The sequence below is a fragment of the Sus scrofa genome, chromosome 7, assembly GCF_054392235.1.
Source record: "Sus scrofa isolate SSC_HxYL_T2T_F1_AM1 chromosome 7, Sscrofa_HxYL_maternal_Yorkshire_Landrace_v2.0, whole genome shotgun sequence".
In the NCBI taxonomy this organism is placed as follows: domain Eukaryota; kingdom Metazoa; phylum Chordata; class Mammalia; order Artiodactyla; family Suidae; genus Sus; species Sus scrofa.
The window spans coordinates 20961049-20974679 of record NC_139389.1 but is presented as its reverse complement, the minus strand read 5'-3'; the positions used below and the strand labels follow the sequence as shown (position 1 = coordinate 20974679).

Here is a 13631-nt window from a genome sequence, read left to right as displayed (position 1 = left end):
ATACATATACGCTTTTTCTCATATTGGTTTCCTTTTCTTCTACGATCGCTTCTTTTCGCGTCTTTAGCTGCTGAAGACCCTTCCCCTCCACCAAGGCTCTAAAATGTTGGCGCAGGCTTATCCTCTGTGCTCTTTGCCTTTTGACTCTTCCTTTGCTTATCGGCCTACAACATTCACTCCCCGCCCCTATCCCGCTGAGCCCGGAACCTGGAACCTTCCAGGACGCCTCCTCTTCTTCCCTTCCCAATCCTAGCAGGGAGTTCAAGGGTTTTACCTCCTAAAATGTTATAACCCATGCTTCCTCTTCTCGTCCTTACCACATGGCTTCCTTCCTTCCGTCAATATGTCTAGCCTGAGTATTGACATGAACCTAAATCCTCTTTCCAGATCTCCTCTCTCAGTTTAATTGGTGTCCTTTCGCTTCTTTTTAAACATAAATCTTATCCTGACATTCCCCGGTTCAAAACAAAACCATCGAGTGTGCTGATTAACCCTGTCACACAGGTCCTTCAATTCCACAAATCCTGTTGCTCTGTTGCAGGGGAGAGTTTTGTTCCAGCCCTACCTTCTTCTCCCTGGATAGTGTTAAAGAGAAATTGCGCTGGACCACGTGTGAACAATGATCAGACATTTAATTGGACCTAAGACAATAAGAAACTTCAGTACACAACTGGGCTCAGCTCTGACTAATAGGAAGGATGGCTGGGGATTTACAGCAAGTGGGTGTGGTGAGAAAGTTCATGAATGGAAAATTACAAAACGGAACTTGAGTAGTTACCACCGGTGGAGGGAGTCTCAATAATGTGGCTTAGTAGAATTCTTGCTATAACTGGGTTCATCAGGCCAAGGTTAAGGCCTAGCAGAGAGGAGGGCTCAGAGAGGTGTGGCTAAAGTTTAGTCAAAGAGTCCCCCGAATATATATTTGAATCACTTTGCTGTACACTAGAAACCAACACAACACTGTAATTCAACTATGCTTCAGCTAAAAACCAAAAAACCAGAAAGAAAAAAAGAGGGAGTCCTTGTCAGTAGTATGTCACCAGGCCCCCTTCTCATATTTAAGTCAGTCTTTAGAGAACTTTATGACCAGGTTCAAGGTGATCTGAAATGAGCATTCCAGTCTTGAAAAGTTATAAACTCTCTTCTGCATTAATAAATTATATTCTGATTTATAACATCAGGATCCTGTGAGTCCTACTGGTGAGAATTAGTTCCTAGGGCCTTATTCCCTTTAGGTGATAATTTCACTGAGTTTTCTCTACCATTAAATCTAAGGTCCAAACCTTATTACAGGTGATCACAACATGGCAGTAAGTCAGGTCTGGGTGACTTATTTTCATAAATGCCATTTTTATTCTATTTCACTTACATATGGATTTTCCCATGTTAGATTTTCTGTATGCTCTTGTCACCAGATTTATCTTGAGCCAAGTATTTGGGTCTCAATCTCCACCTCTATCCCCTATCATCTAGTTAGAGTATCTGACATATGGATATATTATAACCATATTTATTGATTCCAATATTTATTTGGCAAGGATATGTTACATTTTCCTCTGTTTCACTGTAGAAGCCAACATATTTCCAGAAAGTGTCAAACCAAACCTTCGTTAAAAAATTCAGAATACCAAAAAAGCAGGTTTTAATTCCCAGTAGAAGAGGATGCTTGTCCAGAAAGATAAAAGTTGCAAATGACTTTGCTTATTCTAAGAACTTTATTGTTTATTTTAGGAATTTCTTGAAAGATCCGTCCATTTCTTAACAGAAGGCATCAAATGAGAGTTTACAGGCTAGTACTCTTTCAGCCCCTGTGTTGATTTCAAAATATAGCCACTCCTTCAAGAGATGGAGACTAAATTTTCTCTCTTGTATGTATGTGGACTGGACTTAGTGATTTGCTTTGAGTGAATAGGATGATGTGGAAGTTGGCATTGTCATGCTAAGTCCTGAGAGGCTGCAGTTCCATCTAATTTCTGTCTTGGATCACTTGATCTGATAGAAGCCAGCTGCCCTGTCTGGAGGTCATATGCCCATGGTGGAAAACTGTTTCCATTCAACAGCTAAGTGACCAAGTTTAGAAGACAATTCTCTAGCATGGTTGGCAGCAGCAGGAAGCACAGGTGGGTGGGCGAGGAAAAACAGTGTGAAAAAGCGGCCTGTGTGAAGAGTAATTCTGGTGAAGCCAATGTCTCTAGTGACCTTGAAAAAGAGGAGAAAATCATTAGCTTTCTCTGCTTTAAGATTTCTATTACTTCTGGAAGTTCTATAAAGAACTTGACCCTGAAAAATCAGCTGATTCATTGTCCACAAGCCTTGAATTCAGTTAGTGAGTCCTTATGATGTCCTTCCTAGAAAATATAAAATGATGAAAAAAATCAGCAAGGCTGAATTTTAACCTAAACCAGAGATATTACTATGATACTCCTGAGTTCCTGGAGATGATAAAACCTAATACCACATGGGGTAATTTAAGGATTCTCCTGATGAACTGCCTGTATATGTGGGTACATGTAAAGCAAAGAAGCATTGTAAAATTGTTCAAAATGGAGATAAATCATTCGTTGCAGTCAACTTATTTTTGATTAAAAAGCTTAAAGAAGTAACAGATAAAAAGAAAACTAGTGTCTTGAAAAAAATAGATGAACCCGCTCATAGAGACAGCCAGGCAGCTGGGGTATTTACTGGAACAGAGAACTGTGAAGATGGAACAGAGAGAGAGCAAAGACGTGACAAAGACCATTCAAGGTACTAGCTTGATTGTCCCAGCAGACAAAAGTGATAGAAAATGCCCTAAAACAGATGACAACCTTAAGATAATTTGCAAGATAACTACTGAGGCACCAAGTGATGAGGAGAGACTAAAAGCTTTTGCTCCCACTCAGGAAATGCTAATGATGAATGTGATTATGGCATGGGGCTTGAGTTGGGAATGGACCTCTTTTGCTATAGTTCACACTATTTTCATGAAGTTGCTGGCCAGCTTTTACCTCATGTATATAATCTGTTGAAGAGGAATCTCTTCCCAGAAATTATTGAAGATCATCTGGCAAATAAAAGTAAAGAGACTATAGACCAACGTAAGCATTGGGAATAAACTTGTGATTTTTATTTTGTTTTTAAGGAATACTGAAGAGTAAATTGATGGAAGTATTTACAAATGAGGAGGAGAAGAAGAAGGGGAAGGAGGAGGACAAGAAGGAGAAGGAGGAGAAGGCGAAGAAAGAGAAGAAAAAGAGAAAATTCTCTAGCCTCAAGTAAGCTGATGTTTGCAACTCCTCTCAACATTGTGTTTGCAGTCTTGCAAGAGACCTCCACCCAGGTAAGCCACGTCTGAATTCCAGACCCACAGAAAATAAGAGATAGTAAAATTTGTTGTTTTGAGCCACTAAGTTTTAGGTTAATAGATAACACATTTTACCTCAAAATCATCTGCTAACTGTGTCTACTAGTCCTAAAAGGAATCATGATCCTTAGCCCATCCTAACTTTCACAGATTTCAAAAATCTCACTAAATAGCTCAACTTTGCCCTATCCATTCTGAGACACTATTAAGACCCTTGAGTTGGTGTTCTCTCTTGTCCAATAGACTTGGCTTTGTTCTTTCAGTGAGGTTTCCAGTGGCATTTTGAGGAGGTAGCAGTTGAAAAATGGTAGATAAAATCCGAGGGAGTAAAGTGCACATTATAAAGATTACTTTTATATCACATATAAAGAACATACTTTAGGTACTTGGTCTAGAATAGCCTACACTAGGCAATCAATTCAGTACAACTAACAAGAGTACAAACTCTATGAATTTTACCAAAGACTTCTGTTTGTAACAGAAATAAGATACAACTTATGACTTTCACTGGTTTATTAAAAAGTTACAGGAAGTAAAAATCAATAGCTAATATTTATCTGGTGGCTTTATATGATTTTTCAAGGCTTTAGTTTTAAATTAAATTAAACTTTAAATCATTTTAAGTTACCTTTACAGCCCTTTGAAGAATATAAGTCAACAACTCTAGGCTCTATTTATGTATGAGTAAACAAGAACTAACAAATTAGGTAACTTGACCAAGTTTGTTTAAATCTCTCATACTGTCCAATTATGTATTTCTTTGTTGCTAGGATTGGGAAAAACCTAATTTGTGGCCCAAATTCTTCCTTTAAGATCAACACAAATAACGTATTAATTTGATAAAAGGCTTCTTGCCACTCTTCCCCTTCAGAACATCCTAATCATAGCTGCCAAAAACATGCTGCAACTGCTCTGTTTTGAAGAGGAGGTGAAGAGATGGAAGCTGGAGTGAAAAGCCTCCTGGCTCTCACAAGCTTTATAATCCAGGCTATCAGAATCCATTACTTCCCTGAAACCCAAACTCAAGACTCAGTTCTGTAGAGGTTATTGTCTCTGATCATCAATTGTTTTTCTCTGTGTTGTTTCATTTTTCTCCAAACCAACTGTAAAGTCCTGAAAAACAGAGAAGATAATCTCATTTATTTCCAGGCCCCATTTGACTTTTGGTTCCAAAACGCCGCAGTTACTTCGACAACTGGTGGTCATCCTCTCCACGGGCACGTAAGAAGAAGGAATCAGAATTTTCTTCCTTTATTATCCTGCTTCTGTTGACAATCCCCTTTTTGCCAAATTTGGATCTCCACAAACGGAATGACAATAGAAAGCCTTTTTCCCAAAATGAGGTAACTTGGTATTTCAAACCTGAACATTTTGGCCTAGTAATTAACCTAATTGGCTTACATCCTAAATGAGAGAATTTCATAAAGTGTTTTCATTAAAAATTTAAATTGAAGAAATGGAGAAAGACATTTTTACATGTCAGGTATTTATAGGTGTTTTTCACCTTCAGAAGTCTCCAAGTTACACATATCAGCAGTTTTATCTTCTAATTTACAGTTTTTTCCCAGAATATTTAGATACAGTCTTTCATTTAACTAAGATCTTAGAAAATCCCAGGGAAAAAACGTACATCAGTGTTTTACCAGCGGTTTAGGGACAATGTGATTTTAGCTATATGGAGACAAAAAAAAGAAAGTTACACATGAGGCATTGGTGGTTCAGTGGTAGAATTCTCGCCTGCCACGCGGGAGGCCCGGGTTCGATTCCCGGCCAATGCAACTTACTTATTCGCACTTCTGAGGGGTAAGAGTAAATACTTTTCTTGAAAACCACAAATAAAAATTAATTTAAGGTAAATTATGCTTCTGGGATTCCCATTGTGGCGAAGCGGAAACGAACACAACTATTATCCATGAGGATGGGGATTCGACCCCCACCTCGCTCAGTGGAGCCAGGATTCGGCGTTGTCATGAACCATAGTGTAGGTCGCAGATGCGGCTAGGACCCCAATCCCTAGTTGCTGTGGCTGTGGTGTAGGCCGGCAGCTGCAGCTCCAATTCGACCCCTAGCCCGGGAACTTCCATATGCCGCGGATGCGGCTCTCCCCGCCCCCCCGCCCCCCCCCCCCCCGCAAAGAACTATGCTTCTGGTATCCGGGTATGGACAAAAGAAGCCAAAAGTGATCTTCCTTTTGCAATTTCACCTCTATAAATTATGCCAATTGGCATGCGTTTTGTTTACAAAAACCTGAAACTTTATCCTGTCCGAGCTTAAGGAAACTCCGACCTCAACTGAAAGAAGGTTTTTGGAGGTGAATTCTAAGGCGGTAGTGTTTGGAGGCAGAGTGCAACAGTGTACAGACGTAAATGTAGTTCCTACTCTTACAGGTAGTCCTGGAGAGATCCTTAGAAATGAACCTTTTAGATTTAAGGAAGTGCCAAACTTTGTCACCTTGAAGTAACATTTGAAAAAAGGGCCTTTACGTCTTTAGCAGAGTGGCGCAGCGGAAGCGTGCTGGGCCCATAACCCAGAGGTCGATGGATCGAAACCATCCTCTGCTAAGTAACTTTTAATTTCCCTCCCTCTTGTTTTCACATTTGCTTTCAGAGAAGGGGGTTGAATAAAATTTACAACAAACTAGCCATCAAATAGAGTTTGTGCGCCAGTTCTAAATATGTAAGAATCTTCAGAGTAGTTTGTTAGAAATAAATATTTCCTTTTTCTAACTGAGGTAATTCTTATTCATTATGACTGGCAAATCTATCAATTTGATTGCTCAGATTTGGGCCATTACCCTCTTAGGGATTAGAAAGTGACTCTCCAAAGATCTTCGGCATTTTCTATATTAGACAAATGTAGCAATTTATAATGATGTCTGTACCAACATCTCAATCTTCAAATTGTTGATCTTTTTTACTTTTACAGGCATTCCAGAACAATTGAAGAAATAAAATGCCAAATGTTTGTAATAGGAAAGATATTATTCCTCATGGGAATGTATCTAAAGTCTTTGTGCAGTTTTGTAGTCGTGGCCGAGTGGTTAAGGCGATGGACTTGAAATCCATTGGGGTTTCCCCGCGCAGGTTCGAATCCTGCCGGCTACGGAGCTGTGTTTTCTTTCCAGGTACAGCACCTTCTGGAAGGACCAATTGTAGAAACAGTAAAATAACCGAAATGTACTGTTTCGTTTTCCTGGCTTTTATTATCCTTCCCCATAAAATTGGAAGCAGGTAGTTCTAGTCCTTCAGTATAACTAATATATTCGAAAATACTTTTGGGTAAACGGTAAGGATCTCTGAGACCTGTTCATTCTAAACAAGCTGAAAAGATGTTCAAGTAGTGATTCATTGTGCTTTGCTATTTTCCTATCTGAAATTCAGCTCAGGTCTGACTTCCGAAACCTTCCCGGCATCTATCTCCGCCCCTCCACCCTGCCCCGATGTTCTTTTAAATATTTGGGTACATCAAGTGTATTCCTGTCCTACTGGTGAGTATTTTGATGCTTTGGAATCAACATCTCAAACATATATTTCCAATGTTTCCTTCTTCTAGAACCCTGTTATCATTCCACTTAGGAGGCCAGATTGCAGAGAGGAAGTATCAGTTTAAGAGTTTTAAAAACTGTTTTCCCGTGTTGGCCAAATTTTATTAAAAAAAAAAAAAAAGAACTCTTTTGCTCGCTAACACTCTTCTTACATGTGCACATACAGTTATACGCAACAAGTAAGAGTGAATGTAAAAAAAATTCATCCTGTATTAAAACTTGAAATCGATCCATTAGGGAATGTGGATAAGCAAATAATTACCAGTAATTTCCCATCTTACGCTGAACTTTTTTTTCTTGAGTTTTCTATATTCACACGTGTTCTTTAGGATTTTTAAGTGTTGACTCTTTCCTCTATAGACTCATATACCGACAAATGTTTATGGCCTAGGTTAGGAATTCAGTGAACGCACGTTTTTGATTTTGCAAGGAACGCCACTCAAACTCAAGGGCCCTGAGAAACATTCCAATTAAATTGAGCTCTGTTCGGCTTTTTGCAGTGCTGATCACTTTTGCTGCCTCCCGGTATTCAGGACAAAAATCATTGCAACGAAACATTTATAATACACTGCAAACACATTCCTAAAAAGCCTGAAAAATGAGTGTTTGTGGCGGCCCCATGGTGTAATGGTTAGCACTCTGGACTTTGAATCCAGCGATCCGAGTTCAAATCTCGGTGGGACCTACCAGTGTTTTGGTGTCTTCCCTCCTGGTCTCTTAAATCACCGTGTTACTCCGAGACATCTTAGCCCTTGCAAGGCCTGTCCCCTTCAGTATGAGACCGTGTCCCGCAAAACAGCATTTCGCATACCTGTCCTCTCTTGCCCCTCCTTCCTATTTCGACCGCAGAGTCCCCTCAGACCCTGGTAAATTAAGTTATTTATCTCCTGGGTACTGTTCTCGTTTCACATCCCTTTCCTCAGTTCTGAGTTCGGGTTCTATCAGTTTCTAACATGAACTGGGTTCTGAAAAGTTCGTATCCCTGGCCTTCTCCTTTCATTTGAAGCCTCTGTTGTCTGGAAGACAGGGAATTCTTTATTAATGGTAAAAAAAAAAAAAGAAAGAAAGAAAGAAAGAAAGAAAGAAAGGAAAGAAAGAAGGAAAGAAGGAAGGAAGGAAAGAAAGGAAGAAAGAAAGAAAGGAAAAAAGAAAATAACTCTACTACATTAAATACTATAAGGATAGGAGTGCAATGAATATTCATAAATATTCCAGAAATACTTTGGGTATATTGGCCCCATGGTGTAATGGTTAGCACTCTGGACTTTGAATCCAGCGATCCGAGTTCAAATCTCGGTGGGACCTCGCCTAGTTTTGGAGGCACATTTTACCGTGTTTCCCCCTAATCGGCAGGACATAACCGTCTCCCTTCACGCTGTCCTTTGTCAAACAGCATCTTGTAATTCGTTATTCTCTTCTCGGACTCCTGAAAAGTATCCTCTTTGGGTCTTTGTGGGATACTATTCACTCTAGGTTCCGGAAGGTAATCAGATCCTACGTTATTTTCGTGCTCAAGGTCTTAATAGTTCATGTCTTGGAGGGCCCTTTCGCAACTCTTTTCTTCTCTGAAGTCCTCTCAAACTGTATCAGCCTGATGTAAGAATATGCATAAGAACTGCACTAGAAATTTTCTCATGTAGGGACCCCATGCTTAGCTCTCTGGACTCTGATATCAGCAATTTGAGTCCAAATCTCTGTGAAATCTCAGCAGCATCTTGGTAATTTCCCCTCCGTGGTTCTCCTAAATCATTAGCCAGATGTACACATCTGGCTGCAGATACTGCCAATTACTTCAAAATTAACAATCAAGTCAACAAACAGGCACTGGCCGAGAGAAAATGGTCTCTGACTGCCTACCTCCGGAATTCTAACCCTGCTTCCCTTTACACACTATGGCCCTTTTTGCCTTTTTGCCCAGAGTGCCTAAAATCCTGCTAAATTAGAATCCTAGTTCTAGTGATTAAGAGTTATGTTTTACAGTCCTCCCAACGCAGGCCCTTCCTTTCCCGGAGCGTGCCTAAGTGCTCTGTTGACTTTCAAACACTAACACTGCCCTGGAGAACTTCCTACGAAACAGCAGAATGATTGTTTTGTACCTCTTAGAGCTGTACCCATTAGGGGCTCTGTTCAAACTCTTTAAGCTTATGTGTTGCCTACATTATTTTGAAGATAACCAATCTGTTACGAGTACACATCAGTCTTTCAGTAGAGACCCAGCTGTAAGGGCTTCATGATGTAGTGATAAGGCCTGGACTTCGAATCTCAGTAGACTTGTCTCAGTTTTGGTGACCTTGCCCTCACATTTTCCCTAACCAGGAGTACACTCTGATATATAAACACTTCCTTCAGCTTGCATTTCTTTTCTCTCATCAACATCCAGCTCCTTGCTCATTCCTCTGGCTACTGAAAATTGCCCTCTCCCCATCATCTTCATGTTGCCCTAGAATGTCTCCTCTTGGTGCCTGTTTTTTCTTTGCCTGGTACTTGCCTGACATGGGTTGGATTCCCATAAGTCAATTCCGTGCTTGGGTGATTAAGAGTTCATATGATAGAGGCTCCATCTGTGACTCTTCTTCCTGTGGAGCTCAGGCCTTGATTTTTGTTGAAGTGTGTTATTTCCATACCCAATTTGTTGAGGATTTTTATCATGAAAGGATGTATTCCATCACCAAAATGACATGAAAAACTTGCAACATGAAAGGCTGTTTCCATTTAAAAAGTTTTGTTAAACATCCCTATACTTAGATCACCCAGCATCTCTCATAGTGTCTGCTCTTCCTAGCTGCAGCAGCAACAAACCCCACTTAGCCAACTACAGGTGTCTTCTTGGTGACATTTGGCTAGAGGCATTGAGATAGGTAGTAATAATAATAAGTGGCAATACTAAACTAGAATTTTGATTATATTTCCCTACACAAACAAAACAAAACAAATCAAAACAAAAACTCTCAGATTGCCCTAAAATTCTTTAAGATAAAGTCCAAAATTGTAGGTCTGACATTAAGAACTAATCACTATTTGATCTTAACCCATCACTCCCATCTCTTCACCAATCACCCACTGGGATTTCCTCAAGTGATGATTGTTTCCAAGAGGCATTAATGTCTTATTTGGAGGACATCCTACAGACAACACTCTTCTTGCTGAGGAGTATACAGCAGTAATAAATGAAACTGGTTTAATGATAGTTATAATATGCACAGAAATGACAAAATTCAATTTGACTTTTAAAATAAAAGCATTCACTAACCCCATTGTTCCCTGTTAGAGTGTCCCATTTTCCCCTAGGAAGTGTATTTTGTCATTTTTATTCAGATCCGCATTCTTGCCCCACTCCCCTCCTTCCCCGGACTGCTGTCTCTTTACTTTTTTTTTCCTTTGTTGAAGCAAGTGGGCCATTTATAGAGCGCAAAGACCGTGTCATCCTCAACAAAAGAGACAAAATTATAATTTGTTAAATAGACCGCTGCTGAGTAAAGAAACATAATATTTATCCACGGCTGCCTTTGTTAAGTGACGAGGTGGCCGAGTGGTTAAGGCGATGGACTGCTAATCCATTGTGCTCTGCACGCGTGGGTTCGAATCCCATCCTCGTCGTTTGCGCCGTCGCTGTCCACTGCAACGTGGCAGTGAGGTTTTAGTGCAAGAATCCGAAAGGATAAGGGCTTTCTCCGATGTCAGAGGTTCTCCACCGTTGCCTCCCGGAAAGTAACATCAACCACTAACAATACTTTTTATAAAGACTTAGGAGATTTGCGTTGCAGCACGTGGATGAGAGTGTTGGTGCTACTTCCACTTAGGCACAGGTACGCTCACCGATTCTGCAGCTTCTGCCTGGTTGCCGAAACCTCAAATGAAAGCATCACTCTCCACTTTGTATTTTAGATGAATAAAGTTAAGTCAAAGATCTTTTTCCAGGTGTTCCAGCCTCTCTTTGTTTCTTTCTTCTTTGATCATCTTCTGCCACTTACATCTAAAAATTTTAGCACATAATCCCGTAAAAGCTCACCTGTCCCCTCTTTATCACCTTATAATAAGGTATAGCAAGGGGCTGAGCACACAGTGTAGAATAAATAACAAAATTGGAAGGGACTGTAAAGATGAAAATCCCTTTCCCCACATTACCGATCTCTATTTTACAGATGAGAAAATTGAGGTAGAGACCAGACAAATTAATTCTTGAAAAAATCATATAACCAAAATTTCCTTACTAAGGTTCATGGGAGCCAAGTTTTTTTTGATCAGATGATTAAGGTGATAAAGTCTTTCACACCCAGTGTCTGGGATTGTGATTTTTGATACCTGGAAAATCCTTCTGAAGTATACTTGCCATCTGCCAGCAATTCTCCCAAAGGCTTAGGAGGATTGAGATCTATGACGCACAAACTTTGAAGTAATAACCATTTTGATTTTTACTGAACAATATTTAGCTTTTGTGGTATATGTGCTTCATAGATGGTTTAAAAACTTTAACCCATTTAATCTTGAAAATGAAAACTCTGGAGGTGATGATCCAGGTTGGAGGCCAAAGAGGAGTCTTGAGGAATTGGGTGGTATGATTTTTATATTTTTGAATTTTCTCTAACAAAGAATCAGAGATAATTGGATGCCTGAGCAGTCTTATCTCTCTTGCCCTTCCATCCGCATTTTACTTTGTTGGAGTATAATGTTGTAGGTAGGGGTACCACCCTTTTATATCCTCTCTCTCCAACTTGGCACTCTGTAAACATTCAATGGATATGCATATAATAAACACAGGCATATTTTGTGTGTGTGTGTGTGTGTGTGTGTGTGTGTGTGTGTGCATGTGTGCTCACGCAGGATGGTGACAGGGGAGGGACTGAAACTTTGTTCAGGCAGAATAAACCCAGGATATTTGTCACTCCTTTTAATACATATTAAAGGATGATTTTAAATGGCTAATCTGTTGTACTGTTCCCAAAATAAGGAGATAAATTTGGGGGCAAATTTACCTCTGCCTCTCATTTCTTTTAAACCCAAAGAGTCTGTTTTTTTTTTTTTTTTTTCCTTAACCAAATAGGAACACCTTAAGTAGAAAAGAGCTAAGGTTCCATGTGATTTGAACCAGTGTTTGGATCCAGAAACACCGTATGTTTCGCCAGAAAGTCGACAATTGGAAATTAAGTTTTCTTTATCCTGAGTCATTATTAAATTCAGTTATTTAAGCATAGAAAAAAGTTTCTGTATATTTCACGCAGCTGTATTCTCTGCCTTCTTGTTTGCAAACACTCCGCAAAGAGTCTGGCTCTTTAAATGACCTTAATATTTTCTGCACTTTAGATTTGCACGTAGGCTGTTTTCCTCCTTTTGATGGCAACAAAATCAAAGGAAAAAAGGAAGTTAAGACGGAAATCAGGGGAGGAATGGAAACCAGTTAGAGATTCCACCAGCAGCCTGAACTCAGACTAGAAGAGAAACCTGTAAATGTTGTGTCGTTGGGCAAAGCCATCAGGAAGGAGAAATAGCAGGATTGCCCCTGTGCTAACCACTGGGGCCTCAGGTCCAGAGAACTCCCTTTACAGATAGGAATTCTCTGTTCGAGGACAAGCCAGGCCTGTGAAAATGAAACTCAAGGTCTGAAATTCAAATTTGGGGAGAACTTGAGAGAGAGAGAGAGTTTCCAAGTAATTGGAAGGCCTTATTTCATTGTTGACCTCCAACCATTCTTCATATTGGTTCTCCCAAGGCTTTTGAGAATAATCTCTTTAAGCAGGAAGAAAGTGCACAAAACACGAGTGACTACTCATGAAAGACCGGTATTAACCGGTTACATGAACACTTGGAAATCAACACCAACCACGAAGGGACTTGAACCCTCAATCTTCTGATCCAAAGTCAGACGCCTTATCCATTAGGCCACGTGGTTCTTTGGGTTTGGATTTAGCTGACATGCTTAGAAAGTATAATAAGCTTTCTGTCCCGTCCTGTGCCCTGAAAGTCACGCAATGACGTAAAGGTAATGGCCCTCGCGCCGCCTGCGCTGTTCGTCCTTGGAAGAATGGAAATTCGAGATTAAGGGAGTTATCTGGGGCCACGGAGAAGGGCCTTGTGAAGGGTAAGAGCTGACCATTATTCCATGGAGAGAAAAATCACTGTACAGAAAAACTGGAGTTTATGGCGCCTCAAGAATGTCAAACTACTGCATGTTGCCTACATTGAGGGATATTTTTAAAAAAGAGAACTCTTTTTTAATACTCTTCCCTTAATACTCATATGCACCATTTTCAACCTCTAGGTATTTGGGATGTCTACCTGGACAGTTGTCACCGAAACCACACCTGGAAGACAGTTTTACTATATAAGGCAGCATCTACTTGATTGTCTTTCTTGTCATCTGGCATGGATATCTTCAGGCCCGCAGATATAAGAATTTCCCCTTCCCCATGCTCTTCTTCAATTTTCCCTAATTGCTACAATGGGACATCAGAGCACTCTCCACAGTATATCTCTCTCTGTTTGAAGAAGAGAATGCTTTTCTCGGCGTTTCTCAAGAGGTTTAGAGACGTCCAGGGCCATTACTATTATGTGAGGCTTCCATATATTTAAGAAATAAACACTACGGTAAAATTACACAAATTTTGACTGTGACAATTTTTACATTTAATAGATGAATCAACACAAAAACGTGTTGCAATAAAATCATTTTATGGTTAATATATTTGTAGAATTTATAATATTCTGTAGATGGCTAGGGCCAATAACAAGGTAAACATTTAAAGTTAC

The 13631-nt window shown here is 39.9% G+C and overlaps 7 non-coding genes and 1 pseudogene across 7 annotated transcripts; 7 read left to right on the top strand and 1 right to left on the bottom strand.

Moving 5' to 3' along the window:
- The first annotated feature begins 2094 nt into the window (after positions 1–2094).
- Positions 2095–4295, top strand: LOC100626507 (histone PARylation factor 1 pseudogene; annotated as a pseudogene).
- A 755-nt stretch (positions 4296–5050) lies between these two features.
- TRNAG-GCC (transfer RNA glycine (anticodon GCC)) lies at positions 5051–5121 on the top strand. Its single transcript has one exon. It is a non-coding gene; the product is annotated as a tRNA-Gly (tRNA).
- A 711-nt stretch (positions 5122–5832) lies between these two features.
- Positions 5833–5904, top strand: TRNAM-CAU (transfer RNA methionine (anticodon CAU)). The gene has a single exon. It is a non-coding gene; the product is annotated as a tRNA-Met (tRNA).
- A 461-nt stretch (positions 5905–6365) lies between these two features.
- On the top strand, positions 6366–6447 carry TRNAS-UGA (transfer RNA serine (anticodon UGA)). The gene has a single exon. It is a non-coding gene; the product is annotated as a tRNA-Ser (tRNA).
- Positions 6448–7500: 1053 nt separating this feature from the next.
- On the top strand, positions 7501–7572 carry TRNAQ-UUG (transfer RNA glutamine (anticodon UUG)). Its single transcript has one exon. It is a non-coding gene; the product is annotated as a tRNA-Gln (tRNA).
- Positions 7573–8120: 548 nt separating this feature from the next.
- TRNAQ-UUG (transfer RNA glutamine (anticodon UUG)) lies at positions 8121–8192 on the top strand. Its single transcript has one exon. It is a non-coding gene; the product is annotated as a tRNA-Gln (tRNA).
- Positions 8193–10402: 2210 nt separating this feature from the next.
- TRNAS-GCU (transfer RNA serine (anticodon GCU)) lies at positions 10403–10484 on the top strand. Its single transcript has one exon. It is a non-coding gene; the product is annotated as a tRNA-Ser (tRNA).
- A 2217-nt stretch (positions 10485–12701) lies between these two features.
- On the bottom strand, positions 12702–12774 carry TRNAR-UCG (transfer RNA arginine (anticodon UCG)). The gene has a single exon. It is a non-coding gene; the product is annotated as a tRNA-Gln (tRNA).
- Between the last annotated feature and the right edge of the window lie 857 nt (positions 12775–13631).